At 39.3% G+C, this 17,647-nt stretch overlaps 1 pseudogene; it reads left to right on the top strand.

Moving 5' to 3' along the window:
* Positions 1-17,262: 17,262 nt before the first annotated feature.
* On the top strand, positions 17,263-17,421 carry LOC123925413 (annotated as a pseudogene).
* The last annotated feature ends 226 nt before the right edge of the window (positions 17,422-17,647 follow it).

A 17,647-nucleotide genomic window follows, 5' to 3' on the forward strand; every position in this document is an offset into this window, starting at 1 on the left:
TGTTATTAATTGGTTTATATAGTTGGCTGCTTTCATGTTAAGGGCATAGATATTTAAAATTGTTAGATCTTCTTGTTGGACAGACCCTTAAGTATGATATAGTGTCCTTCCTCATCTCTTATTATAGTCTTTGACTTAAAATTTAATTTATCTAATATAATGATTGTCCCTGCAGCTTTCTGTTATTGTTCATTAGCATGGGAAATTGTTTTCCACACCCTCACTTTAAATCTGGAGGTGTCTTTGGGTCTAAAATGAGTTTCTTATAGACAGTATATGTATGGGTCTCATTTTTATTTTTTTTAATTCACTCTGTTAACCTATGTCTTTTGATTGGGGTGTTTAACCCATTTAGATTCAGGGTAGCTATTGAAAGATATGAATTAAGTGCCATTGTATTCCTGTAAGGTGACTGTTACTGTATATTGTCTCTTTACTTCCTGGTCTATTACTTCTAGGCTTTCTCTTTGCTTAGAGGACCCTTTTCAACATTTCCTGTAGGGGTGCTATGGCGTTTGTAAATTATTTTAACTTTTGTTTGCCTGGAAGCTTTTTTACCTCTCCTTCTATTTTCAATGACATCCTAGCTGCATATAGTATTCTTGGTTGCATATTTTTCTCATTTAGTGCTCTGAATATATCATGCCACTCATTTCTGGCCTGCCAGATCTCCATGGATAAGTCTGCTGTCAATTTAATATTTCTACCAATGTATGTTACAGACCTCTTGTCCCAAATGCTTTCAGGATTTTCTCTTTGTCACTAAGACTTGTAAGTATTACTGTTAGATGACGGGAACCTATTTTTATTGATTTTGAGGGGGATTCTCTGTGCCTCCTGGATTTTGATGCTTGTTTCCTTTGCCATATGGGAACTTCTCTATTATAATTTGCTCCAATATACTGCCTGCCCCTCTCTCTCTTTCTTCTTCTTTTGGGATCCCAGTTACTCTAATATTATTTCATCTTATGGTATCAATTAATTTCTGGAATTCTCCCCTCATGGTCCAGTAGTTGTTTGTCTCTTTTTTGCTCAGCTTCTTTATTCTCCATCATTTGGCCCTCTATATCAATAATTCTCTCTTCTGTTTCATTTATCCTAGCATTGAGACTCTCCATTTTTTTTTTTTGCACCTCATTAATAGCTTTTTTTATTCAACTTGGTTAGATTTTAGTTCTTTTATTTCTCCAGAAAGGGATTCTCTAAAATCTTCCATGCCTTTTTTTTCCCCATTTTATTTATTTTTTTCATCATAACAGTATTCATTGTTTTTGCACAACACCCAGTGCTCCATGCAAAACGTGCCCTCCCTATTACCCACCACCTGTTCCCCCAACCTCCCAGCCCTGACCCTTCAAAACCCTCAGGTTGTTTTTCAGAGTCCATAGCCTCTTATGGTTCGCCTCACCTCCCCAATGTCCATAGCCCCCTCCCCCTCTCAGAATCCCACCTCCCCCCAGCAACCCCCAGTTTGTTTTGTGAGATTAAGAGTCATTTATGGTTTGTCTCCCTCCCAATCCCATCTTGTTTCATTTATTCTTCTCCTATCCCCCTAACTCCCCATGTTGCTTCTCCATGTCCTCATATCAGGGAGATCATATGATAGTTGTCTTTCTCCGATTGACTTATTTCACTAAGCATGATACGTTCTAGTTCCATCCACGTCGTCGCAAATGGCAAGATTTCATTTCTTTTGATGGCTGCATAGTATTCCATTGTGTATATATACCACCTCTTCTTTATCCATTCATCTGTTGATGGACATCTAGGTTCTTTCCATAGTTTGGCTATTGTAGACATTGCTGCTATAAACATTCGGGTACATGTGCCCCTTCGGATCACTACGTCTGTATCTTTAGGGTAAATACCCAGTAGTGCAATTGCTGGGTCATAGGGTAGTTCTATTTTCAACATTTTGAGGAACCTCCATGCTGTTTTCCAGAGTGGTGGCACCAGCTTGCATTCCCACCAAGAGTGGAGGAGGGTTCCCCTTTCTCCGCATCCTCGCCAGCATCTGTCATTTCCTGACTTGTTAATTTTAGCCATTCTGACTGGTGTGAGGTGATATCTCATTGTGGTTTTGATTTGTATTTCCCTGATGCCGAGTGACGTGAAGCACTTTTTCATGTGTCTGTTGGCCATCTGGATGTCTTCTTTGCAGAAATGTCTGTTCATGTCCTCTGCCCATTTCTTGATTGGATTGTTTGTTCTTTGGGTGTTGAGTTTGCTAAGTTCCTTATAGATTTTGGATACTAGCCCTTTATCTGATATGTCGTTTGCAAATATCTTCTCCCATTCTGTCAGTTGTCTTTTGGTTTTGTTAACTGTTTCCTTTGCTGTGCAAAAGCTTTTGATCTTGATGAAATCCCAAGAGTTCATTTTTGCCCTTGCTTCCCTTGCCTTTGCCGTTGTTCTAGGAAGATGTTGCTACGGCTGAGGTCGAAGAGGTTGCTGCCTGCATTCTCCTCAAGGATTTTGATGGATTCCTTTCTCACATTGAGGTCCTTCATCCATTTGGAGTCTATTTTCGTGTGTGGTGTAAGGAAGTGGTCCAATTTCATTTTTCTGCAGGTGGCTGTCCAATTTTCCCAGCACCATTTATTGAAGAGGCTGTCTTTTTTCCATTGGACATTCTTTCCTGCTTTGTTGAAGATTAGTTGACCATAGAGTTGAGGGTCGATTTCTGGGCTCTCTATTTTGTTCCAGTAATCTATGTTTCTGTTTTTGTGCCAGTACCATGTTGTCTTGATGATGACAGCTTTGTAATAGAGCTTGAAGTCCGGAATTGTGATACCACCAACTTTGGCTTTCTTTTTCAATATTCCTTTGGCTATTCGAGGTCTTTTCTGGTTCCATATAAATTTTAGGATTATTTGTTCCATTTCTTTGAAAAAAATGGATGGTATTTTGATAGGGATTGCATTAAATGTGTAGATTGCTTTAGGTAGCATGGATATTTTCACAATATTTATTCTTCGAATCCAGGAGCATGGAACATTTTCCCATTTCTTTGTGTCTTCCTCAATTTCTTTCATGAGTACTTTATAATTTTCTGCATATAGATTCTTAGCCTCTTTGGTTAGCTTTATTCCTAGGTATCTTATAGTTTTGGGTGCAATTGTAAATGGGATTGACTCCTTAATTTCTCTTTCTTCTGTCTTGTTGTTGGTGTACAAAATGCAACTGATTTCTGTGCATTGATTTTATATCCTGACACTTTACTGAATTCCTGTACAAGTTCTAGCAGTTTTGGAGTGGAGTCTTTTGGGTTTTCCACATATTGTATCATATCATCTGCGAAGAGTGATAGTTTGACTTCTTCTTTACCAATTTGGATGCCTTTAATTTCTTTTTGTTGTCTGATTGCTGAGGCTAGGACTTCTAGTACTATGTTGAATAGCAGTGGTGATAATGGACATCCCTGCCGTGTTCCTGACCTTAGTGGAAAAGCTTTCAGTTTTTCTCCATTGAGAATGATATTTGCGGTGGGTTTTTCATAGATGGCTTTGATAATATTGAGGTATGTGCCCTCTATCCCTACACTTTGAAGAGTTTTGATCAGGAAGGGATGCTGTACTTTGTCAAATGTTTTTTCAGCATCTATTGAGAGTATCTTATGGTTCTTGTTCTTTCTTTTATTAATGTGTTCTATCACATTGATTGATTTGCGGATGTTGAACCAAACCTGCAGCCCTGGAATAAATCCCACTTGATCGTGGTGAATAATTCTTTTAATGTACTGTTGAATCCTATTGGCTAGTATTTTGGCGAGAATTTTTGCATCTGTGTTCATCAAGGATATTGGTCTGTAGTTTTTTTTTTTTTTTGGTGGGATCCTTGTCTGGTTTTGGGATCAAGGTGATGCTGGCCTCATAGAATGAGTTTGGAAGTTTTCCTTCCATTTCTATTTTTTGGAACAGTTTCAGGAGAATAGGAATGAGTTCTTCTTTAAATGTTTGGTAGAATTCCCCTGGGAAGCCGTCTGGCCCTGGGCTTTTGTTTGTTTGGAGATTTTTGATGACTCTTTCAATCTCCTTACTGGTTATGGGCCTGTTCAGGTTTTCTATTTCTTCCTGGTTCAGTTGTGGTAGTTTATATGTCTCTAGGAATGCATCCATTTCTTCCAGATTGTCCAATTTGTTGGCGTAGAGTTGCTCATAGTATGTTCTTATAATTGTCTGTATTTCTTTGGTGTTAGTTGTGATCTCTCCTCTTTCATTCATGATTTTATTTATTTGAGTTCTTTCTCTTTTCTTTCTGATGAGTCTGACCAGGGGGTTATCAATCTTATTGATTCTTTCAAAGAACCAGCTCCTAGTTTCATTGATTTTTTCTATTGTTTTTTTGGTTTCTATTTCATTGATTTCTGCTCTGATCTTTATGATTTCTCTTCTCCTGCTGGGTTTAGGGTTTCTTTCTTGTTCTTTCTCCAGCTCCTTTACGCGTAGGGTTAGGTTGTGTACTTGAGACCTTTCTTGTTTCTTGAGAAAGGCTTGTACCGCTATATATTTTCCTCTCAGGACTGCCATTGCTGTGTCCCATAGATTTTGAACTGTTGTGTTTTCATTATCATTTGTTTCCATGAATTTTTTCAATTCTTCTTTAATTTCCTGGTTGACCCATTCATTCTTTAGAAGGATGCTGTTTAGTCTCCATGTATTTGGGTTCTTTCCAGCTTTCCTCTTGTGATTGAGTTCTAGCTTCAGAGCATTGTGGTCTGAAAATATGCAAGGAATGATCCCAATCTTTTGATACCGGTTGAGACATGATTTGTGACCCAGGATGTGATCTATTCTGGAGAAGGTTCCATGTGCACTAGAGAAGAATGTGTATTCTGTTGCTTTGGGATGAAATGTTCTGAATATATCTGTGATGTCCATCTGGTCCAGTGTGTCATTTAAGGCCTTTATTTCCTTGTTGATCTTTTGCTTGGATGATCTGTCCATTTCAGTGAGGGGAGTGTTCAAGTCCCCTACTATTATTGTATTGTTATTGATGTGTTTCTTTGATTTTGTTATTAATTGGTTGATATAGTTGGCTGCTCCCACGTTAGGGGCATAGATATTTAAAATTGTTAGATCTTCTTGTTGGACAGACCCTTTGAGTAGGATATAGTGTCCTTCCTCATCTCTTATTATAGTCTTTGGCTTAAAATCTAATTGATCTGATATAAGGATTGCCACCCCAGCTTTCTTCTGATGCCCATTAGCATGGTAAATTGTTTTCCACCCCCTCACTTTAAATCTGGAGGTGTCTTCGCGTCTAAAATGAGTTTCTTGTAGGCAACATACTGATGGGTTTTGTTTTTTATCCATTCTGATACCCTGTGTCTTTTGATTGGGGCATTTAGCCCATTAACATTCAGGGTAACTACTGAGAGATATGAATTTAGTGCCATTATTAGCCTGTAAGGTGACTGTTACTGTATATTGTCTCTGTACCTTTCTGATCTACTACTTTTAGGCTCTCTCTTTGCTTAGAGGACCCCTTTCAATATTTCCTGTAGAGCTGGTTTGGTGTTTGCAAATTCTTTCAGTTTTTGTTTGTCCTGGAAGCTTTTGATCTCTCCTTCTATTTTCAATGATAGCCTAGCTGGATAGAGTATTCTTGGCTGCATGTTTTTCTCGTTGAGTGCTCTGAATATATCATGCCAGCTCTTTCTGGCCTGCCAGGTCTCTGTGGATAAGTCTGCCGCCAATCTAATATTTTTACCATTGTATGTTACAGACTTCTTTTCTCGGGCTGCTTTCAGGATTTTCTCTTTGTCACTAAGACTTGTCAATTTTACTATTAGGTGACGGGGTGTGGACCTATTCTTGTTGACTTTGAGGGGGGTTCTCTGCATCTCCTGGATTTTGATGCTTGTTCCCTTTGCCGTATTAGGGAAATTCTCTCCAATGATTCTCTCCAATAGACCTTCTGCTCCCCTCTCTGTTTCTTCTTCTTCTGGAATCCCAATTATTCTAATGTTGTTTCGTCTTATGGTGTCACTTATCTCTCGAATTCTCCCCTCATGGTCCAGTAGCTGTTTGTCCCTCTTTTGCTCGGCTTCCTTATTCTCTGTCATTTGGTCTTCTATATCACTAATTCTTTCTTCTGCCTCATTGATCCTAGCAGTGAGAGCCTCCATTTTTGATTGCACCTCATTAATAGCTTTTTTGATTTCAACTTGGTTAGATTTTAGTTCTTTAATTTCTCCAGAAAGGGCTTTAATATCTCCAGAGAGGGTTTCTCTAATATCTTCCATGCCTTTTTCGAGCCCGGCTAGAATGTTCAGAATCATCATTCTGAACTCTTGATCTGACATATTACTCATGTCTGTGTAGATTAGGTCCCTAGCCTTCGGTACTGTCTCTTGTTCTTTTGTTTGTGGTGATTTTTTCCGCCTTGTCATTTTGTCCAGATAAGAGGATATGAAGGAGCAAATAAACTACTAAAAGGGTGGCAAAGACCCTGGAAAAATGCGCTGTAACCAAATCAGAAGAGACCCCAAATTGTGGGGGGGGAGAAAGGGGATAAAAACAGCTTCTGAAAAAAAAAGAAAAAAAAAAGAAAGAAAAAAATTTAAAAAATAAAACAAATAAAAGATATAAAAAAGAAAGAAAAAATATATATATTTAGATGAACTAGTCAAAAAATGTTTAAAAAGAAAAGGGTAAAAGTTTTAAAAAATTTAGCAGAAGAAGAAAAAAGAAAAAAGAAAAAAAATTGAAAAAAGAAAAAAAAATTGAAGTAGCTGCAAGACTAAAGAATCATGGGGAGAAAGCCATGAGTTCCGTGCTTTGCTTTCTCCTCCTCTGGAATTGCTCTGCTGTCTTAGGAATTGAATCTGCTTTCTCCTTGATAGATGAACTTCATCCTGGCTCGATATTTTGTTGATCTTCTGGGGGAGGGGCCTGTTGTAATGACTCTCAAGCGTCTTTGCCCGAGGCGGGATTGCACCGCCCTTACCGGCGGCCAGACTAAGTAATCGGCTCGGGTTCGCTTTTGGGAGCTTCTGTTCCCTGAACGCTTTCTGTAGAGTTCCGGAGGACGGGAATGAAAATGGCGGCCTCCCAGTCTCCGGCCCGGAGGAGCCGAGAGCCTGGGGCCCCACTCCTCAGTGCGCCCCCAGAGGACAGCACCCAAACACTCCCGTATCCCCAGCCTCTAGCCGCGCTCCGAGCTCACCCAGCCCGCGACCAGTTCAAGGTAACCCCGAGCTGAGAGTTCAGTCCTCGGCTCTGTCTCTGCAGCCGGCTTCTCCGTTCTAATACCTGCGAGCTCTCTGACACTCCGACACCCCCGATCCTTCTGTGACCCTGCGGGGCCTGGGGCCACGCTGGCCCCGCGTGGGCTTCACCCCGGTTTAGCCCCTGGAGCAATGTCCCTCAGTGGAACAGACTTTTAAAAGTCCTGATTTTGTGCTCCGTTCCTCCGCCGCTTGCCGGGAGCCGGCCCCTCCCCCCGCGGTCTATCTTCCCGTCGTTTTAGATTCACTTCTCCGCCAGTCCTACCTTTCAGAAAGTGGTTGATTTTCTGTTTCTAGAGTTGCTGTTCTTCTTCTCTTCGCTCTCCCATTGGATTTGTAGGTGTTTGCAATGTTTAGATAAGCTATCGAGCTGATCTCCTGCTACCTGATGTAGTCTCAGGCTGCTACTTCTCCGCCATCTTGACTCCTCCCCCCCTGTTCTTGTGCTTTTGCCTGTTTTTGGTAAGAAGGTAATAATACTAGCTTCATAAATCATTTCAAATAATTGTCAGAGATTAAACTTTTTGAGTAGAATATTTTACAAAATGATCCAAAATTTCCAAATATCATTTTTTTCTTTTTTTTAAATTTCTGTGACTTTGTATACATTAAATGTTTTTTTAAAGACTTTATACTTTTACAGCAATTTGAGGTTCAGAGCATGAAACTAAGGACAATTACATATATTTCTTATATCCTCTGACCCCTACACATGTATAGACACAACCATTATGAACATTCCCCAGCAGAATGATCCACATGTTACTACTGTTGGACCTACATGGACACATCCTAATCAGCCAGAATCAATGACTTACATATACATTATAGTTTACTCTTGGTGTTGTACGTTTTATAAGTTTGGACAAATGTCTAATGACATGTATCCATATCCACTGTATAGTATTATAGTATCATAGTGTAGTATTATACAGAGTATTTTCACTGCTCTGAAATTTCCTCTGTGCTTTGCCTATTGATCCCTCTTCCACCAACTCCTGAAAACCACTGATTTTTCACCCTTTCCATACTCTTGCCTCTTCCAGAATGTCACATGTTGAGAATCGTACAGTATGTAGTCTCTTTAGTTTACCTTCTTTCACTTACTAAAATGCATTTAATATTCCTCCATCCTTGTGTTTTCATGGCTTGATAGCTTATTTCTTTTTTAGCAATGAATAATATTCCATTGTCTGGATATACCATAGTTTATTTGTCCTTTTACTTACTGGAGGATATCTTGGTTGCTTTCATGTTTTGATAATTATGAATAAAGCTACCACATACATCTGCATATAGGATTTTGTGTGGATATAGGTTTTCAGTTCCTTTTGGTGAATACCAAGGAGTGTGATTACTGGATCAGATGATAGGAGTATGTTTAGTTTTGTAGGAAACTGTCAGTCTTTCAAAGTGACTTTATCATTTTTCATTCCTACCAACAATGAATGAGAGTTCCTGTTGCTCCTCCTCATTCTCACCAGTATTTAGTACTATTAGTATTCTGGATTTTGGCCATCCTAATAAGTATGTAGTGGTATCTGCTGTTCTTTCAACTCACATTTCCCTGATGACATATAATATGGAAAATTTTTTTCATATACTTATGTGCCATCTTTATATTTTCTTTTTATGGGTTGAGGTTTTTGGCCCATTTTTTAAAAAAAGATTTTATTTGTTAATTTGACAGACAGAGATCACAAGTAGGCAGAGAGGCAGGCAGAGAGAGAAGAGGAAGCAGGCTCCCTGCTCAGCAGAGAGCCTGATATGGAGCTCGAACCCAGGACCCTGGGATCATGACCTGAACTGAAGACAGAGGCTTTAACCCACTGAGCCACCTAGGTGCCTCTTTTGACCCATTTTTAATTGGGTTATTTGTTTTCTTACTGTTGAGCTTTAAGGTTTCTTTGTATATCTTGGATAGCAGTCCTTTACCAGATGTATCTTTTGCAAATATTTTATCCCAGACTGTGGCTTGTCTTCTCATTATTCTGACATTGGTTTTAATAGAACAGAAATTTTCAATTTTAATGACTTTTAGCCTATCAATTATTTCTTTCATGGGCTCTTTGTTTAGTGTTATATCTAAAAAGCATAAGCACACCTAAGGTCATATAGGTTTTGTTCTAAGTTATCTTCTGAGAGTTTTATAGTTTTGTGTCTTGAAGGTGATTATATAGTCCATTTTGAGTTACATGAAGGTTATAATGTCTGTGTCTAGATTTGTATTTTTGTGTGAATACCTATTTATACTCAATGTTTTTCATACTTAACCTCAGTGTAACCATCTAAATAGGTAAAAAATACTTAGCATAACAAGAATATATAACATTTACAACTGATATATAAAACACGTTTAAAAATTATTTGTATTCTTTCTTTTATTAATGTGTTCTATCACATTGATTGATTTGCAGATGTTGAACCAACCCTGCAGCCCTGGAAAAAAATCCCACTTGATCATGGTGAATAATTCTTTTAATGTACTGCTGAATCCTATTGGCTAGTATTTTGGCAAGAATTTTTGCATCTGTGTTCATCAAGGATATTGGTCTGTAGTTCTCTTTTTTGGTGGGATCCTTGTCAGGTTTTGGGATCAAGGTGATGCTGGCCTCATAAAATGAGTTTGGAAGTTTTCCTTCCATTTCTATTTTTTGGAACAGTTTCAGGAGAATAGGAATGAGTTCTTCTTTAAATGTTTGGTAGAATTCCCCTGGGAAGCCGTCTGGCCCTGGGCTTTTGTTTGTTTGGAGATTTTTGATGACTGTTTCAATCTCCTTACTGGTTATGGGCCTGTTCAGGTTATCTATTTCTTCCTGGTTCAGTTGGGGTAGTTTATATGTCTCTAGGAATGCATCCATTTCTTCCAGATTGTCCAATTTGTTGGCGTAGAGTTGCTCATAGTATGTTCTTATAATTATCTGTATTTCTTTGGTGTTAGTTGTGATCTCTCCTCTTTCATTCATGATTTTATTGATTTGGGTCCTTTCTCTTTTCTTTTTGATGAGTCTGGCCAGGGGTTTATCAATCTTATTGATTCTTTCAAAGAACCAGCTCCTAGTTTCATTGATTTTTTTCTATTGTTTTTTTGCTTTCTATTTCATTGATTTCTGCTCTGATCTTGATGATTTCTCTTCTCCTGCTGGGTTTAGGGCTTCTTTCTCGTTCTTTCTCCAGCTCCTTTACGTGTAGGGTTAGCTTGTGTACTTGAGACCTTTCTTGTTTCTTGAGAAAGACTTGTACTGCTATAATTTTCCTCTCAGGACTGCCTTTGCTGTGTCCCACAGATTTTGAACCATTGTGTTTTCATTATCATTTCTTTCCATGAATTTTTTAAATTCTTCTTTAATTTCCTGGTTGACCATTCATTCTTTAGAAGGATGCTGTTTAGTCTGCATGTATTTGGGTTCTTTCCAGCTTTCCTCTTATGATTGAGTTCTAGCTTCAGAGCATTATGGTCTGAAAATATGCAGGGAATGATCCTAATCTTTTGATACCGGTTGAGACCTGATTTGTGACCCAGGATGTGATCTATTCTGGAGAAGGTTCCATGTGCACTAGAGAAAAATGTGTATTCTGTTGCTTTGGGATGAAATGTTCTGAATATATCTATGATGTCCATCTGGTCCAGTGTGTCATTTAAGGCCTTTATTTCCTTCTTGATCTTTTGCTTATGATACTCCCCATAGATGCAGAAAAAGCATTTGACAAAGTACAGCATCCCTTCCTGATCAAAACTCTTCAAAGTGTAGGGATAGAGGGCACATACCTCAATATTATCAAAGCCATCTATGAAAAACCCACCGCAAATATCATTCTCAATGGAGAAAAACTGAAAGCTTTTTCGCTAAGGTCAGGAACACGGCAGGGATGTCCATTATCACCACTGCTATTCAACATAGCACTAGAAGTCCTAGCCTCAGCAATCAGACAACAAAAAGAAATTAAAGGCATCCAAATTGGCAAAGAAGAAGTCAAACTATCACTCTTCACAGATGATATCATACTGTATGTGGAAAACCCAAAAAACTCCACTCCAAAACTGCTAGAACTTGTACAGGAATTCAGTAAAGTGTCAGGATATAAAATCAATGCACAGAAATGAGTTGCATTTCTCTACACCAACAACAAGACAAAAGAAAGAGAAATTAAGGAGTCAATCCCATTTACAATTGTACCCAAAACTATAAGATACCTAGGAATAAACCTAACCAAAGAGGCTAAGAATCTATATGCAGAAAATTATAAAGTACTCATGAAAGAAATTGAGGAAGACACAAAGAAATGGAAAAATGTTCCATGCTCCTGGATTGGAAGAAGAAATATTGTGAAAATGTCTATGCTACCTAAAGCAATCTACACATTTAATGCAATCCCTATCAAAATATCATCCATTTTTTCAAAGAAATGGAAGAAATAAAATCCTAAAATTTATATGGAATCAGAAAAGACCTCAAATAGCCAAAGGAATATTGAAAAAGAAAGCCAAAGTGGGTGGCATCACAATTCCGGACTTCAAGCTCTATTACAAAGCTGTCATCATCAAGACAGCATGGTACTGGCACAAAAACAGACACATAGATCAGGTGAACAGAATAGAGAGCCCAGAAATAGACCCTCAACTCTATGGTCAACTAATCTTTGACAAAGCAGGAAAGAATGTCCAATGGAAAAAAGACAGCCTCTTCAATAAATGGTGCTGGGAAAATTGGACAGCCACATGCAGAAAAATGAAATTGGACCACTTCCTTACACCACACATGAAAATAGACTCCAAATGGATGAAGGATCTCAATGTGAGAAAGGAATTCATCAAAATCCTTGAGGAGAACGCAGGCAGCAACCTCTTCGACCTCAGCCACAGCAACTTCTTCCTAGGAACAACGGCAAAGACAAGGGAAGCAAGGGCAAAAATGAACTATTTGGATTTCATCAAGATCAAAAGCTTTTGCACAGCAAAGGAAACAGTTAACAAAACCAAAAGACAACTGACAGAATGGGAGAAGATATTTGCAAACGACACATCAGATAAAGGGCTAGTATCCAAAATCTATAAGGAACTTAGCAAACTCAACACCCAAAGAACAAACAATCCAATCAAGAAATGGGCAGAGGACATGAACAGACATTTCTGCAAAGAAGACATCCAGATGGCCAACAGACACATGAAAAAGTGCTTCACGTCACTCGGCATCAGGGAAATACAAATCAAAACCACAATGAGATATCACATCACACCCAGTCAGAATGGCTAAAATTAAGAAGTCAGGAAATGACAGATGCTGGCGAGGATCTTCTTGTTGGACAGACCCTTTGAGTAGGATATAGTGTCCTTCCTCATCTCTTATTATAGTCTTTGGCTTAAAATCTAATTGATCTGATATAAGGATTGCCACCCCAGCTTTCTTCTGATGCCCATTAGCATGGTAAATTGTTTTCCACCCCCTCACTTTAAATCTGGAGGTGTCTTCGCGTCTAAAATGAGTTTCTTGTAGGCAACATACTGATGGGTTTTGTTTTTTTATCCATTCTGATACCCTGTGTCTTTTGATTGGGGCATTTAGCCCATTAACATTCAGGGTAACTATTGAGTGATATGAATTTAGTGCCTTTATTAGTCTGTAAGGTGACTGTTACTGTATATTGTCTCTGTACCTTTCTGATCTACTACTTTTAGGCTCTCTCTTTGCTTAGAGGACCCCTTTCAATATTTCCTGTAGAGCTGGTTTGGTGTTTGCAAATTCTTTCAGTTTTTGTTTGTCCTGGAAGCTTTTGATCTCTCCTTCTATTTTCAATGATAGCCTAGCTGGATAGAGTATTCTTGGCTGCATGTTTTTCTCGTTGAGTGCTCTGAATATATCATGCCAGCTCTTCCTGGCCTGCCAGGTCTCTGTGGATAAGTCTGCTGCCAATCTAATATTTTTACCATTGTATGTTATAGACTTCTTTTCTCGGGCTGCTTTCAGGATTTTCTCTTTGTCACTAAGACTTGTAAATTTTACTATTAGGTGATGGGGTGTGGACCTATTCTTGTTGACTTTGAGGGGGGTTCTCTGTATCTCCTGGATTTTAATGCTTGTTCCCTTTGCCATATTAGGGAAATTCTCTCCAATTATTCTCTCCAATAGACCTTCTGCTCCCCTCTCTGTTTCTTCTTCTTCTGGAATCCCAATTATTCTAATGTTGTTTCGTCTTATGGTGTCACTTATCTCTCGAATTCTCCCCTCATGGTCCAGTAGCTGTTTGTCCCTCTTTTGTTCGGCTTCTTTATTCTCTGTCATTTGGTCTTCTATATCACTAATTCTTTCTTCTGCCTCATTGATCCTAGCAGTGAGAGCCTCCATTTTTGATTGCACCTCATTAATAGCTTTTTTGATTTCAACTTGGTTAGATTTTAGTTCTTTAATTTCTCCAGAAAGGGCTTTAATATCTCCAGAGAGGGTTTCTCTAATATCTTCCATGCCTTTTTCGAGCCCGGCTAGAATGTTCAGAATCGTCATTCTGAACTCTTGATCTGACATATTACCCAGGTCTGTGTTGATTAGGTCCCTAGCCTTTGGTACTGTCTCTTCTTCTTTTGTTTGTGGTGATTTTTCCACCTTGTCATTTTGTCCAGATAAGAGGATATGAAGGAGCAAATAAAATACGAAAAGGGTGGCAAAGACCCCAGAAAAATGTGCTGTAACCAAATGAGAAGAGACCCTAAATTGTGGGGGGGAGAAACGGGATAAAAAGAGGTTCAAAAAAAAAAAAGAAAAAAATTTAAAAAATAAAACAAATAAATAAAAAATATAAAAAAGAAAGAAAAAATATATATATTTAGATAAACTAGTCAAAAAACGTTAAAAAAGAAAAGGGTAAAAGTTTTAAAAAATTTAGCAGAAGAGGAAAAAAGAAAAAAAATTGAAAAAAGAAAAAAGAAAAAAAAAATTGAAGTAGCCGCAAGACTAAAGAATCATGGGGAGAAAGCCTTGAGTGCCGTGCTTTGCTTTCTCCTCCTCTGGAATTGCGCTGCTTTCTTAGGAGTTGAACCTACTTTCCTTGATAGATGAACTTCGTCCTGGCTGGATATTTTGTTGATCTTCTGGGGGAGGGGCCTGTTGTAGTGACTCTCAAGTGTTTTGCCCGAGGCGGGATTGCACTGCCCTTACCGGTGGCCGGACTGAGTAATCGGCTCGGGTTCGCTTTTGGGAGCTTCTGTTCCCTGAACGCTTTCCGTAGAGTTCCAGAGGACGGGAATGAAAATGGCGGCCTCCTAGTCTCCGGCCCGGAGGAGCCGTGAGCCTGGCGCCCCACTCCTCAGTGCACCCCCAGAGGACAGCACCCAATCACTCCTGTATCCCCAGTCTCTAGCCGCGCTCCGAGCTCACCCAGCCGGCAACCAGTTCAAGGTAACCCCGAGCTGAGAGTTCAGTCCTCAGCTCTGTCTCTGTAGTCAGCTTCTCTGTTCTAATACCGGGAGCTCTGCGACACTCTGACACCCCCGATCCTTCTGTGACCCTGCGGGACCTGCGGCCACGCTGACCCCGCGTGGGCTTCACCCTGGGTTAGCCTCTGGAGCAATGTCCCTCAGTGGAACAGACTTTTAAAAGTCCTGATTTTGTGCTCCGTTCCTCCGCCGCTTGCCGGGAGCCGGCCCCTCCCCCTGCGGTCTATCTTCCCGTCGTTTTAGATTCACTTCTCCGCCAGTCCTACCTTTCAGAAAGTGGTTGATTTTCTGTTTCTAGAGTTGCTGTTTTTCTTCTCTTCGATCTCCCATTGGATTTGTAGGTGTTTGCAATGTTTAGATAAGCTATCAAGCTGATCTCCTGCTACCTGATGTAGTTTAGCCTGCTACTTCTCCGTCATCTTGACTCCTCCCCCCTCTTCCATGCCTTTTTAAAGCCCAGCTAGCACCTTGATAATTATCATTCTGAACTCTTGTTCATCCCTAGCTGTTGGTACTGCCTCTTGTTTTTTTGTTTTATTTTGTTGTTGTTGTTGTTGTTTGTGTTGTGTTTTTACCTTTTCATTTTTATCCAGATAAGAATATATGAATGAAGGGGTATAAAACTAAAGGGTAGCAAAGACCCCAGAAAAACATATGCTAATGAAATCAGAAGAGACCTGAAACTGTGGGGAGAAGAAAGGGGGGGGGAATAAAAATTTTTAAAAAATATGTATATATTAGATTGGTGAATAGAACAGAGCCACCCACTTGATTTTGGGTATATTCCAGTCTCTTAGAAGAAATTACCTCCCAACATTTTAAAGAAAAAAAAAAAACTTATATATATATATATACAAAACTAAGTGTAAACAGGATGAAGGAATGGAATAGGAGCGTAAAGATGAAAATTAAAAATTCTAAGAAAGAAATTGATAAGTTTGTTGGAAAAAGAAAAAAAAGAGAAGAGAGAATATAGCTGGAGCTACATTTAGGGTTTATTTGGCTCTATTAGAAGAAATTACATCCCAAAATTTTAAAGGAAAAAAAAGTCTATATGTATACAAAAAAAAGTAAGGTTAAGTACAATGAAGGGATAAGATATGAGTATAACAATGAAAATTTCAAAAGATTTTTTTAAAAAGTTATTGATAAGATAAAATACTTTAAAAGTGTTAAAAGATGAAAGAGGAAAAGTTAAAAAATAGAATAAGAAAATAATAAACTTTTTTAAAAAATTAACTTTGCAAGACTAAAGGATCATGGGGAGAAAAACCATGAATTCTATGTGTTGATTTCCCCTGTCTCTGGAGTTTTGCAGTTCTTGTTAATTAGTGAACTTGCTCTTGGCTGGATATTCATGCTGATCTTCTGGGGGAAGGGCCTTTTGCAGTGATTCTCAAATGTCTTTGCCTGAGGCAGAATTTCACCACCTTTGCCAGGGGCCAGGCTAAATAATCTGCTCGGTTTGCTCTCTGGAGCTTTTGTTTCCTGAACACTTTCCATAGAGCTCTGGAGGACAGGAATGAAAATGGCAGTCTCCCAATCTCCCTTCCAGAGATAGCTGAGAGCTTGGGGACCCATTCCTCAGTGTAGTCTCAGAGAAAAGCAGTCAATCTCTCCTGTCTCCCTGGTCTTTGGTGGTGCTCTGTGCTCACCCGGCCTGTGACTGAGTGTTTCTTTCTCTGGTGCACAGCCCCATTTGGAGTCTCCAAACCCACCAGATTATTGCCATGTTCTCCCATGCCACTCCTCCCAGAGGAAGAAGGTGAGTCTCCCCCAATCTGCTGCTTATTGCTTCCCTGCCCGAAGAGCAGTGGCCCGACTGTGTTTTGGATCATGGTTTAATGTAACCCTGAGCTGAGAGCCCCCACCTTGGCTCTGTCCCTGTAGGTGGCTCTGCCACGCTTTAACACCCCTGGTCTTTCTGTGACCTCACAGGTCCTGAGACCACAAGAGCTCCACCTTGTCTCCATAAGAGCTCCACCTCTGCTTAGACTCTGGAGCGAGGTCCCTCAGTGGAGCAAACTTCTAAAAGTTCTGTTTTTGTGCTATGTTGAACCACTGCTTGCCAGGAGCCAGCCCCTCCCCCTGCAATCTACCTCTCCCTCGCTTTGGATTCACTGCTCCACACGTTCTACCTTCCAGAAAGTGGTCAATTTTCTGTTTCTAGAATTGCTGCTCTTCTTTTCTTCTATCTCTTGTTCAGTTTGTAGGTGTTCAGAATGGTTTGATAATTATCTAGCTGAACTCCTGGGACCTAATGCTATTTCAGTTTCCTATTCCTCTACCATCTTGCTTCCTCTCCCTGTTTACAGAGTTTTAATTAAAATTGTTTAGCTTCATAGTTGGAAAAATGGGCCTTTTTTAATGTCTTTTCCAGTGGGGAACAAGTTGCTATTCATTTGCAGTTAAGTTTTAATTGAAAAGGAGAGGCAGTGATAAGAGGTGAGCGAATATTTTCACCCTAGAAAATAGATGAGAGAGAAGACTGGATTAGGAAAATATTCCTATATTTAATGTGTACAGGATTTTGAAGATTCAAAAAAGATAGTGGCAAGTAGTACTAATTCAGACAAAACTAACTATAGTCTTGTTGCATTGCATTGCTTCTCAGCCTTTTGGCTAAGATCAAGTGTATAATCTTGTTGAGTGACGGCATTATGTATGTCATATTTGTTTTATAAAATGTATTTGACTTAGTACAATCAACTAATTCATTATGCCCATTTGAGAAAGGAGTCCTTTGGGCCGAATAATCTGTAATGGGAATATTCATAGAAGTAGAATGGTCAAAGATTAATTGATTTTAATCTAAAGTCTGTCTCTGGAGATGACCCACAGTCCTGACCTGTTTGACTGATTTATCAACTTCTTGCACAAGGGCATAAATAGCTTACTTCTGCAGTGTGAGGGATATGAGAAAGAGAATGTGTGAAGAACTTTGAGGCAAAAATACAATGTAAACTATGGGGATGGTTGTGGATGGT

The sequence above is a fragment of the Meles meles genome, chromosome 14 (genome assembly GCF_922984935.1).
Source record: "Meles meles chromosome 14, mMelMel3.1 paternal haplotype, whole genome shotgun sequence".
NCBI lineage: Eukaryota > Metazoa > Chordata > Mammalia > Carnivora > Mustelidae > Meles > Meles meles.